Genomic DNA, 25,995 nt, shown 5'->3' on the forward strand with positions numbered 1-25,995 from the left:
ACAGTCCAAAGTGTTGCAAATAGTTGGGCATGACTGAGTGACTAAGCACACACACACAGCACATGGGCATAGATTTGACTAGTTTCAATATGTAAGACAAGACTGGGCTAGGAGTGACCTATGGAATTTTGTCAACTACCTAAATCCAGCACTGCTGCTGCTGCTGCTGCTGCTGCTAAGTCGCTTCAGTCGTGTCCGACTCTGTGTGACCCCATAGACGGCAGCCCACCAGGCTCCCCCATCCCTGGGATTCTCCAGGCAAGAACACTGGACTGGGTTGCCATTTCCTTCTCCAATGCATGAAAGTAAAAAGTGAAAGTGAAGTCACTCAGTCATGTCCGACTCTTAGCAACCCCATGGACTGCAGCCCATTAGGCTCCTCCGTCCATGGGGTTTTCCAGGCAAGAGTACTGGAGTGGGGTGCCATTGCCTTCTCCCAAATCCAGCACGTCCCACCCTATTCTAATTCAGCTGGACTTGGGGGGAGTTCTGTTGTGGTTCCCAGCATGACTGATGTATTAGACCTCTTCCTACTGTGACTAATGGCTACGTTCGCTGTGACCCTCTGGGGAGTCCTTAGCAATACTGGAGAGAGCCATTGGTGGAGGGAACCTCTAAAGACCTTTCTTAGATCATCAAGAAAACTGCCTTGGTCAGCTCTAGTGCTATTCTCTGGTCTGCTTGGGCACTGGGGTTGTGCATAGTGAATGGCCCTTCTTTGTTACTCATTTCTGTTTAGGGCAGATGGAAATCTGATAGACAAGAGACATTTGTGGAAGTCTTTTGGAGGATGCTGTAGACAAGCTGCTAGCTCTGTACTGCTTCTACCCTGACTGGATTCTGGGCCCCAGTGACTGTGCTCCTTTTCTCTCTGGATAATTCCTAGACTTTGGCCTGTATGGCTTTTGGGGGCCAGACCTAGCCAATAGGAACAAGTGGCCTGAGGTAGCACTTTCTAGTCTGCAAATTTCTTCTATCTCCATTATTTTCTAAAAGGCCCCTGAAGCAGTTGGGCAGAATGGATGACTTTATCCCAACTTTATAGATAAGGACATGGAGGCCATGAGAAGTGAAATGACTTGCTCATGGTGATCTAGAACATTGACTGCAAGTCAGGATGGGTAAAAGGATGTGCAGGCTGGGGTGAAAGATGTGGTGTGAGAGAATACTACTAATAATTTTCCAAGCACAAAATAAATAATATAATTGATATGTGCCAGGCACTAGACACTTTAACTGCATTATCTTGTGTAATGTTTACCTTAACTGTATGAGGTTGACATTATTGTATCTGCATTTTCAGATAAGAAAACAGAGCCTCAGAAAGTTTAAGACCCTTGCCAAAATTCACACAACCAGGTCATTAGACTTCAAATCTCCTGCTTTTTCTGTTGCACTTGTAGTGAAGCTGCTGTTTCGATGTACGATAAGGTGCTAGGAGTTGAATCTCAGCAGCAGGCCCAAAGTCAGAGCATGCTAAAGCTAAATTGGACCTCTGGCTGCCTCTTTATCCCACTGAGCCCAGCCAAGCTTCCCAGCTCCAAGCCCAGGTCAGAGGCCCTTGTGAGCCCAGGAAGCAACTACTTTTCCCCATTCCCACCTCTAGCCTTGGATCTCTGAGAATTGTTCCCAGCCAGGTGGGCCTATCCCTTCTCCCATTTAAACCTGCTAATAAGCAGCCTGGGGAAAAAAGATGACTAGCAGAGTGAATCAATAGATGTGAGCTTGGAGAACTGGCATCTGCCCACTCAGAACTTCACCATCAACTGGAGCATTTCCTCATGAAGAGTTAATTGCAAGTCACTTAACAGTCACAGTGAGAAACAGTCTCATTTTCTGGAAGAATAATTGCTGTCTGATGGGCTCTTGAAGGCTACTCACCTCTGTTCCTTCAGTTTCTCTCCTGCTTTTCCACTTCCTTCCTCTGGATGCCTGAACATATTTTCTCTCAGCCCATGGAGAACCTCATGAGATTTCCAATGGGCTCCTATGTAGAACCCAGTGCCAACAGGAAGTGGATGCTCTGTCCACAAATGCTGTGATTAAAATTAATATTTATGTCCTTCAAGAGGCAGAAAATGGAGTGGACATCCATGTCCATCCACAAACTCAGATGTGGGTGGGCAAGAAAATAATCCTTGTTTGTTTTATTTAAAGTAACTGAATTCTGACTCCAAACCTCCCATTCTAGCAGAGAAGCAGAAAATTCCATGTATTTCATGACTGGGGACCCACTTAAGGTTGGCACTGGAATCCAAGTGGTACTTGTATTACCCAGAAATTAAGGCAAAGGCAACTAATCTCTAATCTATTCCAGTCACCACTGATACCCTCATTTTCCATGCCTGCAGTGATGGAAGAGAAGCTGAGAGCCCCAAGGTCCTAGGTCCTGCCTCCCTCTGGGTACCTTAAAACCATCTCCTCCCCATCTTTGAGGCACTTCCCTAAGCCATTTTTATCCTTCTCTACCGCCCCAGACTTAGGAGCTCTCCATTCCTACGTGGGGCTGGGAGTGGGAGGGATCCCTCTTCAATTTTTTTTTCTTTCAGGACTTTTCCTTGTCCTTATATATCAATGGTGTTTTCATACTTTGATAAAAGAGTGATAGATTCAGTGATGTCAGCCTGCTTTGGCTTTCTACACCGTGAAATCCATCTTGCAAGAGGTCTTTTAAGGGCCAGGTTACCTCCATGTAGCAGGGGTAGGGTATGGGGTGTGGGGATATAGAGGGGCAGCAAATAAATAAACATGAATATTTCCAGAAATTACCCTGCCACAAAATACTGCTTTATTGAAGGAAAAAATTATTTCACTGTCCTACAATTTAGGACACCAAGATTTTAGTCCCTGTTCTACCTGCAATTGATGGAAACTTCATATCTCAGAGCCTCAGGTTCTTCATCCTTAAACGAGTTGGAGAACACAGAATCTCAGACTGTGGTCCTTTCCTCACCCTTTCCTTTTTGATGCTTAAATTCTTCCTATATCATCTGTCTTGCTCCTGCTCACCTCCACTAGCATAGATTCCTGGGGCAGTTTTAATGCCTAAGATGTCCCTATTTACGTTGAGCTGGAATAGGCCTAGCTTAGTCCCTGGGAGTCACACAGATCCTATTTGCTATCTACTCTCTTTGCCCCATAACAGTCCTTCCAGATCTGAAGGCAGAGATGGTATTCTTTGGTTCAACAAATGTTAAGTACCTATTCTAGGTGCTGTGGGTCCAGCAGTGAATAAGCAAGATTAAAAAAAAAATCCCTCTCCCCATCTCCCCACTTATGGGACTTACTTTTTTCTGCAGGTGGGCAGATAATGAAGCAAAATAAATAAAGTTATCATATGTCGGATGGTGATAGATACAATGGAGGGAAATAAAGGAAAGACAGGAGGTTCCAATTTAAAATAGAGTGGTCAAGAGAAGACTCACTGTGCAGGTCACATTTGAGAGAAGAACTGAAACTTCAAGGTAAGAGAAGATAATAAATACCAGGAACAAACATGAGTCCAGTGTACCTGAAGTGGAGTGAGTGAAGGGATGAGGTTACAGAGGTAATGTTGGAGTGAGGGAGATGAGAAGACTGTTGAAAAGACTTTGACTCCTGTCCTGAGTTAGAGGGGAGCAGAGAATGACATGGAGAAGGAAATGGCAACCCACTCCAGTGTTCTTGCCTGGAGAATCCCAGGGATGGGGGAGCCTGGTGGGCTGCCGTCTATGGGGTCACACAGAGTCAGACACGACTGAAGCAACTTAGCAGCAGCAGCAGAGAATGACATGGCCTGATACTTGTTATCTGGTGTTGTCTCTTTTCCAGGCAAAACAGTGTTACATCCTTCCAGTCTTTCCTCATATGTCCTTGGTCTAAGTCCCTTCCCCAGCCTTCTCAATCCATGCTGAAAGCACTCCACTATTAGTGGCCCTCTTCAAGTGTGGGTCTCAGAACAAGACTCTTTAGACAAATTCATCTAGGTCCTTTTTTATTATTCCTAAACACCTGCAAGAGGCTAAGTGGTATGAGTTTTCAGTCAAACAGACCTTGATTCTCTTTTTGGTTCCACGACCTACTTATGTGAGCTTGGATAAGTGAGAACTTCTCTAACCCTCAACTTCTTCATCTATAAAATGGAAGAAAGTGGAAGAAAGTGAAGTTGCTCAGTCGTGTCCGACTCTTTGTGACCCCATGGACTGTAGCCTACCAGGCTCCTCTCTCCATGGGGTTTTCCAGGCAATAGTACTGGAGTGGATTGCCATTTCCTTCTCCAGGGGATCTTACCAACCCAGAGATCGAATCTGGATCTCCCGCATTGTAGACAGGCACTTTACCATCTGAGCCACCAGGGAAGTCCATAAAATGGAAGAAATAATCTATATGTTGTAGGGATTAGCAATGATGTGTATAAAACTTCTCTATCCAGTGCCTGGCCCATGTGGGCCCTACCCAGATGATGGTCAATCTCAGTTGTCATTGTGGCCTGTACCCTTGGCACATAGGCAACCTCAATTTGGATCCTTGGTAGGTGTGGACCCTATAGTGATTGAGAATCTAGTCAACCTGGTCACCCTCTGTAAAGACCTAAGCTGCTCAAGAAATATGAGTATGGGCCTTTCATACTTCTCTTACTGAGTTTTGTGAGTGCCTGTTGGTGGCTAGACTTAAGCATCCCAGAAAAGCCAGAGCTGTCAGCATCCAGGATCAAGGTCCCATGTCCCACCCCAGGAAGATAGAATTGGATACTTCAAGGAGGATGAGTGACAAGTTTGTTTCTTTTATCAGAAATTGGAAATGCCTGGTGCCAGGAAACCTGTAGCAGGCTGTACCTGGAAGAGCATGCTAAGATCTGAGCTGTATAATTAAAATTATCATCTAAGTAAGGAGTTTAAGGTAGGCATGAGAAGCTCAGGTGCAAAGGGAGGAAGAAAGTGAGGAACAGTGGGACCAAACAGGTGAGCAGGAAGGAGATAACAATGGATGGTGCTTGGTGTCAAGGCTGAGCTTTTATGAGCTGTCAATAAATGTTTGTGTAGGCATGTGAACTGTATCTACACACAGAGTGCAAACAAAGGACTAACCAAAATACTTTCCTCAGGGTCCCTCCCTTGAGGGCTGCTTTCAGGCCTTAAAGCCAAGTATTTGTAGGATATCTATAATGCTACTTCTGGGGCTGAATTAGAGGTATGGCAGTCTGAAGGACCCTACTCACCTGGAAGTTGAAAAAAATGGCTTGGGACAGGCCTGTGCAGAGAGCAGCCAGAGTGTGTAACAGGCAAGTCCTTGAGATTCTGAATAGGTCTGTCAACAGCCCTGAGCATGTTTTCTCCCCTTCTAAATGGGTCATTAATACCTATTGAGCCACTCTCTCCCACCAATCCTGTGCTTCAGCTGAGACTATCTTCATTTTTCCTACTGGAAAATGCATGCGTGCTAAGTTGCTTCAGTCATGTCTGACTCTTTGCGACCCTATAAACTGTAGCCCACCAGGCTCCTCTGTCCGTGGGGATTCTCCAGGCAAGAATACTGGAGTGGGTTGCCATGACCTTCTCCAGGGGATCTTCCCTACCCAGGGATTGAACTAGCCACTCTTATGTTTCCTACATTGGCAGGTGGGTTCTTTACCACTAGGGCCACCTGGGAATGCAGTAGATAGTAAATGTGAAGGTACTTTTAAAAAAGTTGTAAAAGGCTACAGAAATGCAAAATGGTAGGAGTATTCAAATGCTTTGGTACTGGTTGTCTGCCCTCTATGAGCTCATTTTTCTCACAAAGTCAGGGCCCTGTGAAAAGGCATTTATACCTACCAGTAGCCAGATCCCTTCTGCTAAAAATGGCATTCTATTAGGTTGAAGTACATGAATTATCCAGTCATTGGATACAGTGACTTAAGAGTCTTATTTTTGACATGTATGTGTGGGGCATATTTTTTTAATTGCGGTAACTAAAGGAATTCACTTTCTTAATGCTCCCAACCTCTCAATCTCAGTTTATCCCCAGCTTCCTCATTCAATAAGATAAGAATATGAATTCCTATCCTGTCTCCCTCCTGCCTTCCTCCTAAAATAGATATGCAAATTATTTGGAAAACTGTAAAGCAAAGTATCAAAATGGTTGTTATTACTGGCATTTTCTGTGCAATTTGGATTCTTCAGGAGAAGGCTTTATGTTCAAATTGACCATTACTGCCCTCATACTGAGATCCTTTACTAAATGTTATAAAGGGATATAGAGATAAAGCAGTGGTATGTTACAGCCAACTTATACCAACTCTTAAGAGCCAACTGTGCACGCACATCTCTTCCCAACTCCACATTCAGTGACATCACATGGTAGTGGTGGTTTAGTTGCTAAGTCGTGTCTGACTCTTGCAACTCCATGGACTGTAGCCTGCCAGGCTTATCTGTTCATGGGATTCTCCAGGCAAGAATACTGGAGGGGATTGCCATTTGCTTCTCCAGGGAATCTTCCCAACCCAGAAATCAAACCTGGGTCTCCTTCACTGCAGGCAGATTCTTTACCGACTGAGCTACGAGGGAAGACATCACATTGGTAGATGAAATTGGCAATGAGAGAGTAATTTCCTCTATGGAAATGGGCAAACACTACAAATACGAATTTTTTTTCAAAAATCTAGAATTGTTTCAATCATAAAGGATCTGCCAATTTAGCAGTGGTGTGTGTGTTTCCATGTATATATGTCTGACTGCACATGCGTACATACTGTGTGAAAGTGGTAAGGTAAGCAGGCACATGATTACAATAGATGAAAATACTAAGTTGAACCATGTAATACTGCTGTTTGTGCCAGTCAAAACTAGGTGAGTATTGGGAAATTCATATAGTTCAACCTAACAGAATGTCATCTTTAGCAGAGGGGAGTACTTGGAATGGAAAAGGTTTTACTGAGGCCCTTCAGATGACCTGAGGTTGAGCTGGAGTTAGGCCCCAGGGCTCTTAGTTCTTTGTCTTAACCCTAAAGGCTATGTTACCACTTTTTTCCCCTCTGATTCCTTACCAAAATGGACAAGGCTTTGACATAAGAAACACAGCACTGATGGGCTAAGATATCCACAGGTCTTTTGCCTCATCGCCTCCACTAAGTTAAAGGTCTGAATTCAGGTCCTTATATCCTTATGCTATAGCCTCATTATTCCACCACACACTTCTCTCTTCCTCACTCTTTCTCTTCACTCCACCCTCACCAGTCTGCCTGTGTCTTACACCCTAAGAGTGCTGGAAATTTGAGTATGTCCAAAAGAGAGCAAAGGAAAGTTATTATAACAGTTGGAAATAGGATCTATGAGGAAAGGTGAAAGGAAGTGTTCCTTGAGAACAGAAATGTGTCTGTCAACAGAATAATAGTCTTCACATATCAAAAGACTGATACACAGGTGATGCTATACTGCTTTTTTATGTTTCCCAAAGGCAGAAGAATTCAACATATCACTTAATGGCATTACCAGCCAGCCAGACTCCTAAAAAGAGTCATGTATACCTGTGGTGGATTCATTTTGATATTTGGCAAAACTAATACAATTATGTAAAGTTTAAAAATAAAATAAAATTAAAAAAAAAAAAAAGAGTCATTATTGACTCCTTTCTTTTGCTCAGTCACCATATCTAATAAGTCACTAAATTCTCTTGATTCTACCCACTAAATATCTCCTGTATCAATTACCTCCTTTCCATCTTGGCTGCCATGGTCCTAGGTCAGGCCTTCACCCACTCCTAGTCGCCATGAACTCCATTTATCTACTCTCAGCTACTGCCACTAAAACGTTCTTTAGAAATCACCAAACTACTCAGGTCATGCCTCTTGTGAAGTCACTATTGCCTATGAAATTAATACTGACTTCCTCAACTTGGCATTCAAAGACTTCTATCTTATTGCTCCAAACTTTATTATAGTCCTAACTCTCACCACTCTATATACTAGAGTGGTTTCCTCAATAGGCCCCATTGTTACCACCACAGGGTCTTTATACATGCTCTTCTTTCATACTAGACTTTCACCACCTTTACCCATTGAAATCCTTCTTATCCCTCATGACACTTCCTAAATGCTACCTCATCCTGATTTCCACATCATAGCAGGTTCATTTACTGTTCTGAACCCTATTCATTTGCCTCTTTGTATTGTTATTCAACTTAGTATAGTAGAGTAGCAGCTTTTAAGTAGGACTGCTTAGGTTTTAGTCCTGACTTTGCTAATTACTAGCCATGTGACCTCCTTGGTGGCTCAGATGGTAAAGAATCTGCCTGAAATGTGGACGACCCAGGTTTGATCCCTGGGTTGGGAAGATCTTCTGGAGAAAGGAATGGCAATCCACTCCAGTATTCTTGCCTGGTGAATTCCATGGACAGAGGAGCCTGGTGGGCTATAGTCCATGGGATCACAAAGAGTCGGACATGACTGAGTGACTGACACAGCTGTGTGACACTGAGCAAGTTGCCTAAATTTTCTTGCACATATTTAAAATGGGCAACTCATTAGTACCTCTTTCAGAAGGTGTTATAAAATTTTAAATACTTATTAACTTAAACTCATGATACTGTGAAAGTGCTGCACTCAATATGCCAGCAATATGCCAGCAAATTTGGAAACTGAATGCTTACTAACTATAAACTGAAACATAGTAAATAGTAAATGCTATTGTTATGTTTATATTCTTGTCTCATCTCTCTGACTAGCCTATTGTTCCTTAAGGGCAAAAGTAATACATTACTCTTCTTTATGACAGGTAGTAATGATTTTTTTTTTAATGTTTTATGGGTGTCTTCTGGACAAAGGAGCCTGGTGGGCTATAGTCCATGGAGTCACAGAGTTGGACACGACTGAGCAACTAACACACACTGGTCCAGATGTGCTTCACTTAAAATACAATGATAAATTCTGGAAATAACATAAGACATACCAGAGGAGAATGTGAAAAGTGGTAAGAAGAGGTGAACTGGTTAGGGATCATAGAATTGGAAGAATGTAGCACAACAGCAGAACATCATACATCCTCCCACCCATGAAAAAAGATGACATAGACCTGGCATTTCCTGACCCCAAACCTAACAACAGAAGGCTGCCAAGGAAGGTTTAAACTTCTCCCAGAAAGAACAGATATCCCTCTGACAACATCATGTGGTTCCAACAGCACCAGCAAAGAAGATTGATGGGGAGTCCAGCTGATAAAAAGCAGTAAAAGGAATCATTTTCCTTCTCTGCCAGGCCTCAGAGTCTACTATTAAGAGACATCAAGTAACTAGGTGATACCATCAAGGGATATCCTAGCAAAACAAATGGCCTAGCCTGGGATATGCTCCTCCTCCTTGCAGGACAATGACTATTTTCACCCAATCTAGGTTCACCAGGTAGCCTGGCCTGGGGGATTCTCTCTAACCCCCAGGCAGCAGCATCAGAAATAAATGGGAATTCCATCAGGACCAGATAGACCATGAAGACTAAAATAGTATGGTAAAGACCCAAAGAAAACTACTGTCAGTGCCACAGCTAACAAAAGTAGTCCAGGCTACTGTTAAACCTAAACAGGATGACTTCCTTCCAACATAAAACATTTATATAGAACTTAGAGTCTCCTAACACACTATACAAAATATCCATGATAAAATTTAAAAAATCACCTGTCATACAAGAGCCAGGAAAATCAAACTTTAAAGAGAAATGACAATCAACAGATGCCAACACTGAGATAAATCAGATGTTGGGAATTATGTGAAAAAGATTTTAAAGCAGCCATCATAAAAATGCTTCAGTAGCCAATAATAAATTCTCCTGAAGCAAATGAAAAATCAGAAAGTCTCAAGAATGAATTAGAAGTTATCAAAAAGAACCAAATAGAAATTTAAAAAAAATTAAAATGTGGGTAGGCTGACTAATAAGACTCTGATGCTGGGAGGGATTGGGGGCAGGAGGAGAAGGGGACGACAGAGGATGAAATGGCTAGATAGCATCACTGACTCGATGGACGTGAGTCTGAGTGAACTCCGGGGGTTGGTGATGGACAGGGAGGCCTGGCGTGCTGCGATTCATGGTGTTGCAAAGAATCGGACACGACCGAGCGACTGAACTGAACTGAACTGAGGCTCAAAACTGAAGAAGATAACAGAATCAGTGAACTTGACAGTTTAGTGGCATTTATGCAGTCTGAACAACAGAGACAAAATAGGTTGAAAACAATGAGCAAAACCACAAAACTGGTGGGACTAAAAAAAAGATATAACATTTGTATCATTTGAGTCATGGAGAGAAAAGAGAGTGAAGGTGAAAGAGTATATGAAGAAATGATAGATGAAAACTTCCAAATTTTGATGAAAGGCATAAACTTACATATTCAAGAAACTGAATGAATACCAAATAAGATTTTCAAGCAATATAATTAAAACTTTGAAACTAAATAAAAGAAAAAAAACCTTGAAAGCAGCCATAGACAAACAATATATTGCTATAGGGGAAGAAGAATTTATTTTAAAATTTATTAAAGAAAGTCAGAATTTTATTCCATTTATTGTTTCTGGTTTTAGTAAATAAAAATTCAGTGGTTCAAAAATAATTCTTTTCATATTGAAATATGATTGAATTATTTATGTTTCAGGTATACTGCATATTGCTTTAGTATTTTTAGATTATGCTCCATTAAAAGATGTTACAAAATAATGTAAGCCCCTATGTCTCCCTGTGCTGCACAATATATCCTTGTTGCTTTTATATTTTATACATAGTAGTTTGTGTCTCATAACCCTGTACCACTATTATGCCCCTCTGCTCTTTGCTCTCCCCACTGGGAATCATTAGTTTCTTTTCTATATCAGTGAGTCTGTTTCTATTTTACTATTTATATCAGTTTTCTTTATTTTCTTAGATTCCACATATAAGTGATATCTATGACTTAAATCACTACCATTATATTTTCTAGGTCCATTCATGTTGTTGAAAATGGCAGAATTACATTCTTTAATATGGCTGAGCAATATTCCATCATATGTGTGTTAGTTGCTCAGTCGTTTCCGACTCATTTGCCACTCAATGGATTGTAGCCCACCAGCTCCTCTGTACATGAAATTCTCCAGGCAAAAATACTGGAGTGGGTTTCCATTCCCTTCTCCAGGGGATCTTCCTGACCCAGGGATCGAACCCATGTCTCCCATATTGCAGGCAGATTCTTTACCATCTGACCCACCAGGGAAGCCCATTGTATACATATGACATATCTGCTTTTTTTTTTTTTTTTTTTTGGCCAAACTTTGATAATAGCCATTCTATCAGGTGTGAGGTGATATTTCATTGTGGTTTTAATTTGAATTTCTTTAATGGTTAATTATGTTGAACAGCTTTTCATATGCCTGTTAGCCATCTGTCACCTTTGGAAAAATGTCTACTCAAGTCGTCTCATTTTTTGATTGGATTTTTTTGGACGTTCAGTTGTATGAACCATTTATATATTTTGTATATTAGCCTTTTGGTAGTGATATCAATTGCAGATATTTCTTCCATTCCATATGTTGTCTTTTCATTTTGCCAATGGTTTCCTTTGCTGTGCAAAAGCCTTTAAGTTTAATTAGGTCCCATGTGTTTAATTTTGCTTTTATTTCTTTTGCCTGAGGCAGATTAAAAAAATGCTATGATTTATGTCAAAGAATGTTCTGCCTATGTTCTCTGCTAAGAATTTTAAGTTTTGTCTTTCAGTCTTTAATTCATTTGAGTTTATTTCTATGTAGTATAAGGAACTATGCTAATTTCATTCTTTTACATATAGTTGTCCAGTTTTCCTGGTACCACTTATTAAAGAGATTGTCTTTTCCCTGTTGTATATTCTTCCAAACTTTGTTATGGATTAATTGACCATAGTTGTGTGGATTTATTTCTGGGCTCTCTGTTCTGTCCTATTGTTCTATGTGTCTGTTTTTGACACCCCACTCCAGTACTCTTGCCTGGAAAATCCCATGGACGGAGGAGCTTGGTAAGCTGCAGTCCACGGGGTCGCTAAGAGTCAGACATGACTGAATGACTTCACTTTCACTTTTCACTTTCATGCATTGGAGAAGGAAATGGCAACCCACTCCAGTGTTCTTGCCTGGAGAATCCCAGGGACGGGGGAGCCTGGTGGGCCGCCATCTATGGGGTCACACAGAGTCGGACATGACTGAAGTGACTTAGCAGCAGCTTTGTAATTCAGGGAAGGTGATACCTAGAGCTTTGTACTTTTTTACTTTTTTCTCAAAATTGCTTTGGCAATTTGGGGTCTTTCATGTAAAGACCTAAAATATAAATTTTAGAATTATTTGTTCCAGTTCTGTGAAAAATGTCATGGGTGTTTTGAGGAAATTACATTAAATTTATAGATTGCTTCGAGAAGTTTGGGCATTTTAGCAAAGTTAATCATTCTAATCCAAGAACACTGGATACCTTTCCATTTCTTTGTATAATCTTTAATTTCCTTCCTCAGTGTTTTATAGTTTTCAGAGTATAATTTTTCAACTTGTTAGTTAAGTTTATTCCAAGGAATTTTATTCTTTTTGATGTGATTTTTAAACAGGATTTTTTTTTTCCACTTTCTTATTCTGGTAGTTTATTATTAGTGTATAGAAAAGTAACAGATTTCTGTACTTTAATCTTGTCTCCTGAAACTTTGCTGAATTCATTTACTGGATCTAATAGTTACCTGGTAGAGACTTTAGGGTTTTCTATATAAAGTATCATGTAGATGACAGTAGTGACACTTTTACTTCTTCTCTCCCAGTTTGGATACCATCTATTTCCTTTTATTGTCTGAATGCAATGGCTAAGACTTCTGATGCTATGTTAAATAGAAGTGATGAGAGTGGCCATCCTTGTTTCTCTTTTCTCAATTTTCTTTATAATTTTTGCTACATTGTTTTTGTTTGTTTGTTTGTTTTCTCTCTTTATGTTTCTTCTTCCTTTTTTTAACATTGTATTTTTGAAATTCCAAACTCTACTCTTTTCTCAATTTAGAGGAAAGACTTTGAAATTTTCACCACTGAGTATGATGTTAACTGTGGATTTGTCATAAATGGCCTAGCTAATGTTTGAGATATGTTCCCTCTATATTAACTTTGATAAGAGTTTTTTTTTTTAATCATGAATGAATATTGAATTTTCTCAAATGCTTTTTCTGCATCTGTTGAGATGATCATGTAATTTGTATTCTTCCTTTTATTGCGGTGATGTGTTACATTGACTGATGACTATTGAATCATCCTTGAGTCCCTGGAATAAATCCCACTTGATCATGATGTATGACTATTTTATATATTGTTGGATTCATTTGGTTAATATTTGGGGGGGGGATTTTGTTTGTCTCTTCATCAAAGATATTGCCTGAAATTTTCTTCTTCTTTTTTTTTTAAATTATGTCTTTGTCTGATTTTGTTATCAGAGTAGTGGTGATCTCATAGAATGAACTTAGGATTGGTCCATCCTCTTCAATTGTTTAAAATAGCTTTAGAAAGATAGGTATTATTTCTACATTCTATGTTTGGTAGTATTCCCCTGTGAAGCCCTCTGGTCCTGGAGTTTGGATGCTGGGAGTTTTGTTTATTTATTTTTTTTTATTACAAATTCAATTTAACTTCTAGTTTTGATCTTTTCAAATTACCTGTTTCTTCTTGTCAGGTGTATGATCCTAGAAATGTGTCCATTTCTTCTAGGTTGTTCAATTTGTTGTCATATAGTTCATAGTATTCTCTTATAATTTCTTGCATCTTGTGATACTGGTTGTTATATCTTAAAAAACAGCTCTTGGCTTCATGGATTTTTTAAAATTGTTATTTGGTTTTATTTCATTTATTTTCTCTCTGATCTTTAATATTTTATTTTTTCTTTTCTTCCTTTTCTAATTGTTTAGGGTGGTACTTTCAGTTCAGTTCAGTCGCTCAGTTGTGGCCGACTCTTTGCAACCCCATGAATCGCAGCATGCCAGGGCTCTCTGTCCATCACCAACTCTTGGAGTTCACTCAAACTCACATCCATCGAGTCAGTGATGCCATCCAGCCATGTCATTCTCTGTTGTCCCCTTCTCCTCCTGCCCCAAATCCCTCCCAGCATCAGAGTCTTTTCCAATGAGTCAACTCTTCGCATGAGGTGGCCAAAGTACTGGAGTTTCAGCTTTAGCATCATTCCTTCCAAAGAAATCCCAGGGCTGATCTTCTTCAGAATGGACTGGTTGAATCTCCTTGCAGTCCAAGGGACTCTCAAGAGTCTTCTCCAACACCACAGTTCAAAAGCATCAATTCTTTAGCACTCAGCTTTCTTCACAGTCCAACTCTCACATCCATACATGACCACTGGAAAAACCATAGCCTTGACTAGACGGACCTTTGTTGGCAAAGTAATGTTTCTTCTTTTCAATATGCTATCTAGGTTGGTCATAACTTTCCTTCCAAGGAATAAGTATCTTTTACTTTCATGGCTGCAGTCACCATCTGCAGTGATTCTGGATCCAAAAAAAATAAAGTCTGACACTGTTTCCCCATCTATTTCCCATGAAGTGATGGGACCAGATGCCATGATCTTCGTTTTCTGAATGTTGAACTTTAAGCCAACTTTTTCACTCTCCTCTTTCACTTTCATCAAGAGGCTCTTTAGTTCCTCTTCACTTTCTGCCATTAGAGTGGTGTCATCTGCATATATGAGGTGATTAATATTTCTCCTGGCAATATTGATTCCAGCTTGTGCTTCTTCCAGCCCAGCATTTCTCATGATGTACTCTGCATAGAACTTAAATAAGCAGGGTGACAATATCCAGCCTTGACGTACTCCTTTTCCTATTTGGAACCAGTCTGTTGTTTCATGTCCAGTTCTAACTGTTGCTTCCTGACCTGCATATAGGTTTCTCAAGAGGCAGGTCAGGTGGTCTGGCATTCCCATCTCTTTCAGAATTTTCCACAGTTTATTGTGATCCACACAGTCAAAGACTTTGGCATAGTCAATAAAGCAGAAATAGATATTTTTCTGGAACTCTCTTGCTTTTTTGATGATCCAGAGGATGTTGACAATTTGATCTCTGGTTCCTCTGCCTTTTCTAAAACCAGCTTGAACATCTGCAAGTTCACTGTTCATGTACTGCTGAAGCCTGGCTTGGAGAATTTCGAGCATTACTTTACTAGCGTGTGAGGTAAGTGCAATTGTGCAGTAGTTTGAACATTCTTTGGCATTGCTTTTCTTTGGGATTGGAATGAAAACTGACCTTTTCCAGTCCTGTGGCCACTGCTGAGTTTTCCAAATTTGCTGGCATATTGAGTGCATCCCTTTTGCAGCATCATCTTTCAGGATGGGTATCTATTAATTCCAGCTGCCTATTGTGTCATTTAATACCACTGTTACCTTACTGATTTTCTGTCTGGATGATCTGTCCATTGATTCCAGTTGTGTTACAGTCCCCTACTATTATGGTATTATTGTAAATTTCTCCCTTTACATCTATTAGTATTATTAATAGCTTTATATATTTAGGTGCTTCTGTATTACGTTCATATTTTTTTTTGGTTCATATATCTTCATAAGTATAATATTATCTTCTTATATTGATCCCTTCATCATTATATAATGTCCTTCTTTATCTTTTGTTATAGCCCTTGTTCTAAAGTCTATTTTGCCTGATATGAGTATTGCTACCTCTGCTCTCTTGTTCTTTCTGTTTACATGAAATGTCTTTTCCCATCCCCTCACTTTCAGTCTGTGTGTATCTTTATGTCTGAGGTGAGTCTCTTGTAGGCAGCATATAGATGGGTCTTGCTTTTTTATCCCTTCACCCTATGTCTTTTGATTGGAACATTTATTCCATTGATATTTAAAGTAAATATTCATAGGTATGTACTTATTGCCAAGTTATTACTTCTTTTCTGTTTTTTTTTTTTTTTGTAGCTCTCTGATCATTACTTCTTTTTGATTCTTTCCTTGTAATTTGACACTTTTTTTCCCCCGATAGCTCAGTTGGTAAAGAATCTGCCTGCGATGCAGGAGACCCTGGTTCGATTCCTGGGTCAGGAAGATCTGCTGAAGAAGGGATATGCTACCCACTCCAGTATTCTTGGGCTTCACTTGTTGCTCAGCTGGTAAAGAATCTGCCTGCAGTATGGGAGACCTGTGTTCCATCCCTGGGTGGAAAAGATCCCCTGGAGAAGGGAAAGGCTAACCACTCCAGTATTCTGGCCTGGAGAATTCCATAGACTGTATAGTCCATGGAATTGTGAAGAGTCGGACATGATGGAGTGACTTTTACTTCCCTAGTTTTATGCTTGTGTTCCTTTATTTTTAGTTTTTTGTGTTTATTGTAGGTTTTTGATTTTTGGTTACCATGTGTTTCATATATGTTGGCCTGGTGGTGGTTTTTTAAGTTCAAACTGGCTGTTATTTAAGTTCAAGCACATTTTAAAATATCTATGTTTTTCTCCCCTTCCTCATATTTTGTGTTTTTGATGTCATATCTTAAACCTTCATGTTTATCCTGTACTGGTTTTTGTAGTTGTAGTTCCTTTTACAGTTTACATGATTTTTCCCTTTTGAATAGACTCTTACTTCTTTTCCATTTAGAGAAGACCCTTCAGCATTTAATTTAATGCAGTTTTAGTATTAATGGACTTTTACATTTGTACTTGTCTGAGAAGGTCTTTTATTTCTCCTTCAATTCAACATTATAATCTTGCTGGGTAGAGTATCCTAGGTTGCAGGTTTTTTCCCCTCATCACTTCCAAAATACCATGCCACACTACCTTCTGGTCTATAAATTGTGTGCAGAAAAATCAGTATTCCCTTGTGTATGACTTTTTTTTTTTTCTCTTACTGCCTTTAGAATTCTTTCTCACCTTTAAATTTACCATTTTAATTATTAAATGTCTTGGCATAGGTCTTTCTGAGTTTATCTTGTTTGGGACCCTCTATGCTTCTGTATCAGAGAAGGCAATAGCACCCCACTCCAGTACTCTTGCCTGGAAAATCCCTTGGGCGGAGGAGCCTGGTAGGCTGCCGTCCCTGGGGTCTCAAAGAGTCGGACACGACTGAGCGACTTCACTTTCACTTTTCACTTTCACGCATTGGAGAAGGAAATGGCAACCCACTCCAGTGTTCTTGCCTGGAGAATCCCAGGGACGGGGGAGCCTGGTGGGCCGCCATCTATGGGGTCGCACAGAGTCAAACACAACTGAAGTGACTTAGCAGCAGCAGCATGCTTCTGTACCTGTATATCTGTCTCCTTCTTAAGATTTGGGACCTTTTCAGCTGTAATTTCATCAAATACAATTTTGATCTCTCTCTTCTCCTTCTGTGACCCCTGTAATGCAAATGTTGATATGCTTATTGTTATCACAGAGACCTCTTAAACTGTTCTCATGTTTTTACTTACTTACTTTATAGACATTTATTATTTTTTTATAATCACTCATTTAAAATAAGATTTTTTTTTTGCTATATAGTAGGTGCTTCTTGGTTATCCATTTTAAATATAGCTGTGTGAAACTGTTCTCATGAAAAAAAAAATTTAATTTCCTGTTCTAACCATTGATTTCCATTATTCTATCTTCCAGATAACTTAGATGTTCTTCTGTGTCACTTAATCTGTTCTTCATTCCTTCTAGTGTGCTTTTCATATCAGTTATTGAATTCTTCATTTCTGATTGGGTTTTTAAATAGTTTTCGAGTTCATTATCAAAATTCTCACTGTGTTCATATATTATTTTTTCCTAATTCAATTAATGTTCTTATTACCAATGATATAGAGTAAGTGGGGCTGGGGCTTTGCTTGGCTCAGGCTGGGGCACAGAGCTAGGTGGTTGTGGGAAATGAGTCAGCCAGCCGTGTGATTTCAATCTGCCCTTTCTGCCCTGCCTTGAGGGAAAAGCAGGGTTCATATGCTCCTCAAGAGCAAAGTCCAGGCTTCCTTCAGCTTTCTTGTTAGTTCCAGTCCTCTACCAACCAGCCAAGGGGTCTCAACTCCTCTGTGTAGGACTCTAGAACTGTGGCACCCAATCTGTGGCTCAAAGCACTCATTCCCCAGGTAGATTTCCACCCATGTATTCTCTCTTTTCCTGTGAGTCTCCTCCCAGGTGTACAGGTCCTGACCTGATCACTTTTCTTCCCTTCCTACACAATTACCCGTGGATCTTTCTTACAGTCTTGGTTGTACAGAAGTTTCTGCCAGTTTCCAGTTAGTTTTTAGTGAGAATTATTCCACATGTAGGTGTAACTTTGATGTGTGTGTGGAGGGAAGTGAGTTCCCCATCCTCCTATGCTGCCATCTTGATCTCTTCCGCAGGGGAGCTAGAATTTGAATGGCAGCAGATTTCTCATCCAAAACCATGAAGGACAAAGAGAAGCGGCAGAATATTTTTCAAATGCTGAAAGAATAGAAGAGCAAAATGTGAATTCAGTGTCCTGTGAATAGGGAAATAAAAGCATCCTTGGAAAACCAAGACTAAAATGTTTAGCAAGGTTAAAAATATAAGATCAATATACAAAAGTTAATCCCAACTCTGTGTAATAACAATGAACCTGTGTAGAGCAAAATTAAAAACTCAATAACCGCATTTACAACTTAAAGCAAAACAGAGACTTAAAAGTGAAATGCAAAACTATCATGTAAAAAATAGAAGAAAATTTGGGGAGATCTAGGGCTACGCCACGAGTTCATAGACTTGATAACAAACATGTGATATATAAAAGGAAAAACTGTTAAACTGGATCTTTATAAAATTAAAAACTTTTGCTTTGCAAAATACTCACAAGAGGATAAAACGATAAGTTACATAAAGGGAGAAACTTTTATTTTGTTATGGTCATAACTGTAAATGTGAAGTGGCATTACATTGCACTTTGGAATTATGTTTTTCTAATAAAGAATGATGTTGAGCATTTTTCTTGTGCTTATTTACCACTGTAGATCTTCTTTGGATGAACATCTATTCAAATCCTCTATTTAAAATTAGATTATCTGCCTTTTTCTGGTTGTAAGTTATGTATATATTCTAAATACTAGGCTCTTTTCAGATATATGAAGGCCTTCCCTGGTGGCTCAGCAGTAAAGAATCCACCTGCAATGTAGAAGATACAGTTTTGATCCCTGGGAAGATCCCCTGGAGGAGGGCATGGCAACCCATTCTAGTATTCTTGCTGGGAAAATCCCATTGACAGAGCAGCCTGGCAGTTTACAGTCCATAGGGTCACAAAGAGTTGGACACAACTGAAGCAACTGAGCATGTGTCAGATATATGAATTCCAGTCTACAGCCCTACTACCTTGAATGCACCCAATCTCATCAGATAGATGAATTCCAAATATTTTCTCCAATATGTAGATTATTTCTTAGCTTTCTTGACAGTCTTTTGACTCCCAAAATTTTAAAATCTTGATGAAATCTAATTGATCTTTTTTTTTTTTTCTTTTGTCACTAGTTATTTTGCTTTAATATATAAGTGTGCACGCATGGTAAGTTGCTTTAGTCGTGTCTGACTCTTTGAGACCCTATGGGTCATATCCAACCAGGCTCCTCTGTCCATGGGATTCTCCAGGCAAGAATATTGGAGTTGGTTGTCATGCCCTCCTCTGGGGATCTTTCCGACCCAGGGATGAATATGAAAACCATTGTTTAACCTGAGATCATGAAGATTTACTCCCATGGTTATATATTAGTGAACAGCAGAAATGTATTGTCCCATAGTTCTGGAAGCTAGAAGTCCATGATCAAGGTGTCAGTTGAATTGGTTCACTCTGAGATCTATGAGAAAAATTATGTTCCATGACCCTTGCCAAACATCCAGTGGTTTGCTGGCAATCATTGGAGTTCTTCAACTTGTAGAGGTGCCATTTAGTCATCATCTTCATGTGGTATCATCACTATGTGTATGTGTGTCTCTGTGCAAATTTTCTCCTTCTATAAGGAAACAAATCATGTTGGATTAGGGCCCATCCTAATGGACTCATTGTAAAATTACTACCTCTGTAAAGACCGTCTTCAAATGTGGTCACATGCTGAAGTTTATAAATGCAACAACTGAAGGGGAGCAATGCAACTCAACCCATTACAGTTTTAATCTAAATATTTAATAATTTTAGATTAGATTTAGCTCTTACGTGCAGGTATCTCTTCCGTTTTGAGTTAATTTTTGTGTATGGTGGGAAGTAAACATCCAAATTCACTCTTTTGCATGTGGATATCCAATTGTCACTGTAGAAGCGACTGGCTACCCACTCCAGTATTATTGTCTGGGAAATCTCATGGACAGTTTAGCCTGGCAGGCTACAGTCCATGGGGTTAAGAATCCCCCTACAAAGCTAGAGTTGCAGGAGGTGCGGGTTTGACCCCTGGGTCAGGAAGATCCCTTGGAGGAGGAAATGGTAACCCACTCCAGTATTCTTGCCTGGAAAATCCAATGGACAGGGGAAGCAGATAGGCTGCAGTCCATGGAGTCACAAAGCATCAGACATGACTTGGTGAATGAGCACATAGTAATGACCTCATAAGATGAGTTGGAAAGTGGTCCAGTAGAATTCAGTAAGAAATCATCCTTGGCTTCTTTTTGTAAGATTTTATATGACTAAATCACTCTCTTTTATGTAATATGTCTATTCATATTTCCTATTTTTTCTTGAATCATTTTAAATAATTTGTGTTTTCATGGGAATTTATCCATTTCATCTAGGGTAACTATTGGCATGCAATTGTTCATAGCATTTCATTATAATAGTTTTTATTATGCAAAATTATGTTAATGCCCATCTCTGATTTTAGTAATTTGAAAGTTCTTTTTTTTCTTGGTCACTTGAAGTAAAAGTTTGCCACTTTTTTACCTTTCTGAAGAACAAAGGTTTCTTTTTGTTTGTTTGTTTGGTTTGTTTGCAGATTTTCTTTGTTGTTTTTATATTCTCTATTTCATTTATTGATGTTCTTTTCTTTATTTGAATGAAAAGACACGAAAAGGCCTTCATCTATCACTTCTGTCTGACTTTGTGATGCTTTTCTATTATCATGAAAGCTAAGGCAGAGTTGAAAACAGCCTAACTGAATATTTAAGGCTTGCTCCAACATATACACTGAACTCCTTTGTAACAGCTAGAAAATTTACTGGTTTCAGGCATTCAAGGACATTTTTATTCATTTATTAGTTGGTCATTAAGCTATCCGAGCAGAAACTTCAGTCGGCACATATGTCAAATACAGACGTCACAGAATTAGATGAGGAAAGCCACTAAACAAACAGTAACAAAAATAAAAGCCATAAAGACAAATCTTGTGGAAGAGAGCAACTAATTTCCTGAGTTGCCACATTGTATTAGTTAAAAGGCGTTTTTTTTTTTTTTTAATTGAAAATTATGGCACATTAAAGAATTCTTTAATTCTTTAAAGAATTAAGGAAAAACATTAAAAGAATGACTCACTAAACATAGATTTCCTAAAGAGAAAGATGCTTCCCTGGTGGCTCAGATGGTAAAGAATCTGCCTGCAGTGTGGGAAACCTGGGTATGATACTTGGGTTGGGAAGATCTCCTGGAGGAGAGCATGGCAACCCACTCCAGTATTGTTGCCTGGAGAATCTCCATGGACAAAGGATCCTGGCAGGCTACAGTCCATGGGGTTGCAAAGAGTAGGACATGACTGGGTGACTAAGCACAAAGAGAAAGATAATGAAAGTTAAAAAAAACAACTGAATAAAACTTCTAGAGTTGAAAAGTTAAATAACTGAAATTAAAAAAAAAATAATTACAGGTGCTCAATGGAAGATTTAACCTAGTAGAAGAAAGAATCAGTAAACCTGAAGGATGTATCATTTGGTATTGTCCAGTCTGACGGACAGAAAGAAAAAACAATTAGAAAGAATAAAGAGACCTGCAGGACACCATCAAAGGTATGCATAGTGGGAGTCTAGAAGGCAACCAGAGAAAGAGAAATAAAGAATATCTGAACAAATATTAACTGGGATCATGCTAATTTTATTGAAAAACAGTAATCCACACATCCAAAATGCTCAGTGAACTTCATGTAAGATAAATTCAAAAATATCCACATCTAACCACAATTAAACTGCCAAAAACAAGGACTCTTGAAAATAGAAAAATGACTTGTCATACACAAGAAAATCACAAGAATAACAGATGACCTGGAAACAATGGAATTAGTTGGACAGCATAGCCAAAGTGCAGAGAGAAAGAAAATAAACTATGGAACAAGAATTGTATATATGGCAAATTTATCCTTAGAAATGAAGGAGAAATTAAGACATTCACAAATTAAAACAAAGAATTTGTTGCTTGAAGATATGCCTTACAAGAAAACTAAAGGGAATTCTTTAGCTTGAAAGAAAGTGACACCAGATTCTAATTTGAATCCCCATGAAAATATTAACAACTCCAATACATGTAATTATGTAGGTAATAATACAAAGCAGAATTGCATACTTGTTTACTTTTTTCTTAACCAATTAAAAAGTAATTGTATAATATGATGTCAGTGAAAAGGATAGGCAGTAGGACCTCGAAAATTTTCCGTTATAAAAGCAAGGTAAAGCCTGGTAAAATTTGTCAAAATCAACATTTTCAAAACACTGAAGTTAACAAAAGACTTTTAAAAACCTGCGTAGTGTTTATTCAAGAAACACAATTGAATCTCAGTAAGAATAGTGAGCTGTATGGTATTATAATTTTCTGTATGATATTATAAGTTTCAGGCTCTAGAAGTGAAGTTGCTCAGTCGTGTGCAACTCTTTGCAATCCCATGGACTGTAACTTACCAGGCTTCTCCATCCATGGAATTTTCCAGGCAAGAGTACTGGAGTGGGTTGCCATTTCCTTCTTCACGGGATCTTTCTGACCTCGGGATCGAACCCAGGTCTCCCACATTGCAGGCAGATGCATCCACGCTCTAACTTCTCTCCAATTATGCCATAAACTTAAAAAAAAAAAAAATACCAGCCCATATTCCAAAGCAACTTGACAGCCACTAGAGGAAGTAGAATGAAACAACTCTCCCAAAGAATTATTATCGAAAAATTGTTATCTGTCTGTTGGTTTACTCCAAGATCCCCGTTACAAGACCAACTCAGCTATCAGTTCAGTTCAGTCTCTCAGTTGTGTCCAACTCTTTGTGACTCCATGGACTGCAGCACACCAGGTTTCCCTGTCCATCACCAACTCCTGGAGCTTATTCAAACTCATGTCTATAGAGTCAGTGATGCTTTTCAACCATCTCATCCTCTGTCATCCCCTTCTCCTCCTGCCTTCAATCTTTCCCAGTATCAGGGTCTTTTCCAATGAGTCAGTTTTTTTGCATCAGGTGGCCAAAGTATTGGAGTTTCAGCTTCAGCATCAGTCCTTCCAATGAATATTTAGGACTGCTTTCCTTTAGGATTGACTGGTTGGATCTCCCTGCAGTCCAAGCAACTCTCAAGAGTCTTCCCCAACACCACAGTTCAAAAGCATCAGTTCTTCAGTTCTCAGCTTTCTTTATAGTCCAACTCTCACATCCATACATGACTACTGGAAAAACCATAGCTTTGACTAGATGGACCTTTGTTGGCAAAGTAATGTCTCTGCGTTTTAGTATGCTGACTAATTTGGTCATAGCTTTTCTTCCAAGGAGCAAGCGTCTTTTAATTTCATGGATGCAGTTACCATCTGCAGTGATTTTGGAATCCAAAAAAATAAAGTTTCTCACTGTTTCCATTGTTTCCCCATTTGTCATGAAGAGATGGGACTGGATGCCATGATCTTAGTTTTCTGAATGTTGAATTTTAAGCTCTATCCATTGGGATTTGCTCCTGAGGCTGCCCTAGAGGACTTCAGTGTGTGCCCCACTGAGGGAAAGGTGCAGAGGTGGTGCAGCTGCTTGGTTCGCAGGGGTTCTGGCAGCACCAGGTACTCAGGGGAGTTGGCGGCTAGGGTAGTAGGAAATACAGTGCTCTAAAATGGTATGGCAACCAGTGTTGGCCAATATACTCCAGTATTCTAGCCTGGAGAACCTCCCTGACAGAGATGCCTGGCCGGCCACAGTACACAGGGTTGCAGAGTCAGACATGAATGAAGTGACCCTGTGTGCATAGATGCAAGACATTTTTGCCTGAGGCAGCTCTGACCCAGTGAGAGTTGAACACGAAGGTGATGCAGCTGCTTGGCTTATGGGGACCCTTGCAGTGCCAAGTGTGCAAGGACATGGACTGCCTCCATCACAGAAGTTATGACTCTATCACAGTCTTTTTTTGAGTCTCTTGTAGCCGGCAATCAGAAGGCCTCTTTGGCCAGTCTTTCTCAATAGCTCCACCAGTTCAGGCACTTAGTAGGCTCCCTTGCCTGGAGTCCTTCTCTGTTGTTCCTCACGTGAAGCACATAAAGTGGCACCCCTGGCTGGGATCTCACTATGTATATCAGTGCACCAGACACTTAAAGAGGCACTCTGGGTGCAGTCCTACTCTGTAGTTCAGTGCGTCAGGCATTTGATGGGCCAGCCTCTTTATTGTTCAGCTGCCAATGAACAATAAAGGCTATGGTGATGGCTCCACCCTCTATGCATGACTCAGCACCATTGCCTTACCTCCATGGCTGCCTGGCCTTTCCCCACAGGCATTTTCCACCACAATCTCCTCCCAGACAGCCCCTCAATCCGTATCCTCACAGTCATCAGCAGCCCTCACCCTGGGGTTGCTCCACAACCCCCAAACTCCTGCTCCCAGCTGCTGTGCCTTCTAGGGAACCTGTCTCCCTGTCCGGAGTGTGTATGTCTGTGTCAAGGACTGTCTGATTCTCATTCCATTTAGGCTGCCACAGATCAGCTGTTTCACTCTCGGTCTTAAATGTTTCTCCTCTGACTCAGACAATTGCCCCAGTGTGGGGATCAGACCCCTGTTTCAGTTCCCCCACCCCGTGAAGGCAGGTCTAGTGTAACTAGTCCTGGTTACACTCCTGTTTTTCCCCCTAGTTCCTTTGTTGTACCAAGTTTTGTGTGGTTCTTGATATTCTTTCCCACTGTCAGGTACTCCTGTATGCTCTCAGCTGGTGTTCTGCATGTACTTCTGTGTCTGAAGGTTTATTCCTGATATATCCATGGAAAAAGATTTACTCCATGTCCACCTACTTCTCTGCCATTTGGTCTGTCCTGATCTTCTGCCTATTTTTTAATTGGGTTTTTCTTATTGTTGTTTTTGATACTGAGCTGCATGAGACATTTGGATATTTTGAAGATTAATCTCTTGTCAGTTGCTTCTTTTGCAATTATTTTTTCCATTCTGTGAGTTGTCTTTTCTTTTTGTTTATGGTTTCTTTATGTTTATATTTCTTTTTGTTTATGGTTGTGCAAAAGTTTTTAAGTTTAATTAGATCCCATTTTATTTTTATTGTTTTTCAGTACTCTAGGTGGTGGATTGAAAATGATCTTGCTGTGATTTACATAAAAGTGTGTTCTGCCTATGTTTTCCTCTAAGAGCTTTAGAGTATCTGGCTGTACATTTAGGTCTTTAATCCATTTTGAGTTTATTTTTTATGTGTGGTTTTAGGGAGTGTTGTAATTTTCTTCTTTTACAAGTAGCTGTCCAATTTTCCCAGCATCACTTATTGAAGAGGTTGTCTTTCCTCCATTGTATATTCTGGCCTCCTTTGCCATAGGTTCAGTCACTTCAGTTCAGTCACTCAGTCGTGTCCGACTCTTTGCGACCTCATGAATCGCAGCACGCCAGGCCTCCCTGTCCATCACCAACTCCCAGAGTTCACTCAAACTCACATCCATCGAGGCGGTGGTGCCATTCAGCCATCTCATCCTCTGTCGTCCCCTTCACCTCCTGCCCCAAATCCCTCACAGCATCAGAGTCTTTTCCAATGAGTCAACTCTTCAAACGAAGTAGCCAAAGTAGTGGAGTTTCAGCTTTAGCATCATTCCTTCCAAAGAACACCCAGGACCGATCTCCTTTAGAATCGACTGGTTGGATCTCCTTGCAGTCCAAGGGACTCTCAAGAGTCTTCTCCAACACCACAGTTCAAAAGCATCGATTTTTCAGCGCTCAGTT

General features: G+C 40.0%; 1 protein-coding gene across 3 annotated transcripts in view; it reads left to right on the forward strand.

The window, feature by feature from the left end:
- AMER1 (APC membrane recruitment protein 1) overlaps positions 1 to 25,995 on the forward strand; it is a 68,871-nt gene that overhangs the window by 30,261 nt on the left and 12,615 nt on the right. The window contains exons 3-4 of one of the 3 annotated variants that reach the window (XR_003033571.2): positions 3,300 to 3,464; positions 8,779 to 18,862. The gene's annotated coding sequence lies outside the window, so the exon portion shown is untranslated. Of the gene's footprint in view, positions 1 to 3,299; positions 18,863 to 25,995 lie in introns of those variants that run through there. The other 2 variants (XR_009493582.1, XR_003033570.2) reach the window with 2 other exon arrangements.

Source organism: Bos taurus, chromosome X (genome assembly GCF_002263795.3).
Source record: "Bos taurus isolate L1 Dominette 01449 registration number 42190680 breed Hereford chromosome X, ARS-UCD2.0, whole genome shotgun sequence".
NCBI classification, from domain to species: domain Eukaryota; kingdom Metazoa; phylum Chordata; class Mammalia; order Artiodactyla; family Bovidae; genus Bos; species Bos taurus.